The sequence below is a fragment of the Triticum dicoccoides genome, chromosome 7B, assembly GCF_002162155.2.
Source record: "Triticum dicoccoides isolate Atlit2015 ecotype Zavitan chromosome 7B, WEW_v2.0, whole genome shotgun sequence".
Taxonomy (NCBI): domain Eukaryota; kingdom Viridiplantae; phylum Streptophyta; class Magnoliopsida; order Poales; family Poaceae; genus Triticum; species Triticum dicoccoides.
This window is the reverse complement of record NC_041393.1, coordinates 733,475,832-733,479,672: the sequence shown is the minus strand read 5'-3', so window position 1 is coordinate 733,479,672 and position 3,841 is coordinate 733,475,832.

Below are 3,841 nucleotides of genomic sequence, written 5' to 3'. Positions count from 1 at the left end.
TTTCCTCTCAAATAATAATATTCTTTACTGAGTCAATAAATCTTACCAAATAACTGCTTAATAAGAAGATGGCATTTCCTCCCATCTCTGATCTTTCTCTGAAATAATATTGTTCTAGGTAAGGGAATAAATTCTTACCAAATAAGTGTTTAACAATCAGATGGCAGGTAAATCATGGCACATACAAAATCTAGTTAAAATTTTAGCAAAGCAATGTAATAATAGACGTGCAATCACATACTAATTCTTTATACTACTTTATAAAAAAAATTGTAAGGTTCATGTTTCACTGTCTCCTTCGTCCAACCTCTCTATGTCCCTCCTTCCCTTCTCCTATTGATTGCTTCTTTCATCTCTGAATTTTCTCCGACAAAAAATATTCTTTGGTAACTCAATAAATTCATACTAAATAACTGCTTAACAATAAGATGGCAGGTAAATCATGGCAAATGCATACAAATCTTGCAAGATTTTAGCACACCAATGTAATAATGGACGTGTAATCCAGGCAACCTATATAATGTTTATACTCCTATTGCAACGCACGAGCAGTTAGCTAGTACCAATACAAAAAGACCCGAAGGGGTAGGTCCAACTAATCTGGACCATCAAACCGCTTCAATCAAACGACGTAGACTACTCCAATAGCGAGTGCTTAATATGTTTAGCAGGCAATTAATATCGTACCAAATACCAATGTCAATGAAAATCACATAATTAACGCCCAAATAATATCTTACCTAATATCAATGTGTCATATACTGCCTAATATCAATTATCCTACCTAATATCTATATTCAATTAAAATACTTTCTAATATCAGCCATCAAAGGAAGACTGACGACGGCAAGCCTGTAGCAATATTCGGGATCATAAGATGCATACTGAAGTTGTTAGTCCTTTGTGAAGTTAATACCTATACATCTGTCAGTACTCACAAGGAACTGCCCATTTCCACAGAAATACGTGCATGTAAAAAATTAGTTTACTTGGAGTTTTTGAGTATTAGGGCATCTCCAAGGCATGTACCCATTTCAGGTCCATTTGTCATGACGGTCATGTCCAGAGAATTTTAGCCGGCCAACTCGATGGTGGTGTAGGGGAGTCAAGACGTGCACCATGTCTGACAAACAGTCCTTCCCCGCACCCTTTTTAACATCCTCCTGGCTCACTCTTTACATCACTCCAACCCAAACCCTTAGCTGCCGCCCCATCGCAATCGGCAAGAAGATGTGACCGTAGAGAAGCGTGATCGCTGCAAGGCACTATGGTTGCTCAGCGTCTACCGGTCCGACGAGTCGACGAGCCACCACGAGAACAGGTCTTCTGGGAGTTTAGGCTGCCATTCACGCCGCCACGGTGACACCCGACCACCGCAGACTGGCCCGTTCGCGCCATCACACGGCCACGTGTTGCTTGGGCCATCAACCTCCATCGCGTAGGCGTGTGTCAAGCAGGAGCCCTGCTATGACGACGACGACGACGACTGGTCCAATCTCGAGTGGGAGGCGGTGTCCCCGTATTAGCAGCCACCAGAAATCAAGTCCGACTGACATATCCGGGAGGGTCTGAGAAACTCTTTTTTTTTTTTGCGAAAAGTCAAGCTTTACTCAGAAACACTGGAAGCCGCCAGAAGCAGTACATGGGTGCATACAAAGTGCAAAAGGCTCCTAAACAAAAGGAAACTACAATGAAGGGCCTCTTTGGTTCCAATAAGTCACCTGACTTATAAGTCAGGTGACTTAAAATTAGTGACTTATAAGTCATGCCTGTTTGGTTGTCACCTGACTTATAAGTCATCTGACACACCTTCCCACACCAATCAACATCATGCAAGTGGTGGGACCTACGCAAAAGGGGGTGACTTATAAGTTTTAAGTTGGGTGGAGCAACTTATGACTTATAAGTTGGGGTGACTTATAAGTCGGGTCTGTTTGGCAAAATAAGTCACTTTTTTCACTTTTCAACTTATAAGTTGGTGACTTATTTGGAACCAAACAGGCCAGAAGTTCAGGAGGAACCAAATCACCAGCGTCGCTGCTCGAAACTCGCCAGAACTGAATCCCACATCGAAGACGAACGAGCCTGTGCTTCAGGGAGACACCCACGTGGAGAGAAGAGGCCAACGCCTCATTTGATCCGCACCCGTGGCCGGGGAATACTCCAACCGGTGCCACGAGGGCCGGCCGTTGGCGGCGGCCGCCATCCACGACGGAGGGACACAGCAACGCGAGCAAGATCGAGCACACCAAAGTCGCACCTGCATAGAGGAGAAGACCAGCAGATCCTAGGAAAACCACTTCAGACAACCAACACCAATCGTTGTTGTCGCTAGGCCGCCGTAGCGGACCTCGCCCAGCACAGCCACCACCCAAATCCAGAGCCGACAACACCATGAGATGCCGCACCGAAGCAGGATCTAGAGGCGATTTATTCGGCGCCGCCAACAACATCACCGGAGCGATGCATCGCACGGCCGAAAACCTAGCTAGAAGGACTAACCCTAGTCTACAGCTATAAAAGGCCGCACATCGGATCCGACGACCCCTCTCCCACCGGCGAGCCAGAGGCCCTCGGGGGAGAGGAATCGCCGGAGCCAAAGCCGGCAACCGTATCGCTTTCCTGGTCGCCTTTTTTGGTTAGAAGGAAAGGGAACGTCTGAGAAACTCTTTGATTGACTAAGAGCCCCCACGCGTGTAAGCCCGCCGTCACGGCGACCATCTTTAGCGTCATCCATCCCCACCAAGAGTTCTACCTCGGCAGGTCGAGTGGGTCATACGGTTCGGCGTCCTTGTCGCGCTCGCAACGTTCCACCATCTTGGAATGGTGCTGGGTGCTCTAGTCGATGTCCTTCGCGAAGACACAAGTGGCATCACCGCATGTGCTCGCTGAGGCCTAGGCTCCAAACTGGTCGAAGATGAAGGAGTCTAAGGCCCACAACCAGCGCCTGCTCATTCAAGAGTTTCTCTGTTTGGCTATCATCTATTCGAAGCACGACGCCTGCCACAAGGCAGAGGACGGCCACCACAAGGCCCGGGAGGCAGCCGAGAGGCTGCAACGCAAGTGGGACACTGCATCGCAAGACATTTCGTTGCTGAATCGATGCATGTTGCTGTTCATATTTTGTACTTTCGTTACTACCTCCATCTCGATGAATAAATCATTCACGTAGTTCTAGGTCAACGATTTAACTATTTAAATATGCATTATATGTGACAAAATATATATATTTAAAAACTACATCCGTGTAGAAATCTAGTGATATACTTTTCATGACATATAACACATATTTAATTCCTCAAATCGATGACCTAGAACTACGCAAGTGACTTATTCACCTAGACGGAGGTAGTACCTGCTCAGGCATCTACCATTCTTAAGAAGTTGCTCCCCACTTCTCCATATTCTCTCATCATGCAGCCCATCCACATCATCAAGTAGGTCCCATGTGTAAAACAGCCACATCATCGGTATTTAGTACATTACGTTCAACTTTTTGTTTCATCTCCCTGTTAAATTTCCTTCGTTGCCTGTCTAAACAAGTGGACTGCAAGTGCCAACGTATGACCTTCCTGTATATGCTCTCGGCCCATCTAATTAGTTTTCCGCACGTTCCTATTCTTCTTCTTTCTTTGTCTAAAGAAACTATTCATCTACTTCTCCGCTGGTCACCTTCTCCACCACAGAGGGAGAAATTAAATGCAAAGTAATAATGTAAAACGAACAGATGATCACCGAGGAGTCGTCTGCACCTTTTATATATACTACACATCGCCTCGCGAGATTGCCACTCGAATTGCGCTTGCAGCCTCACACGTCTTCTCCTCTCCTCCTTCATGGT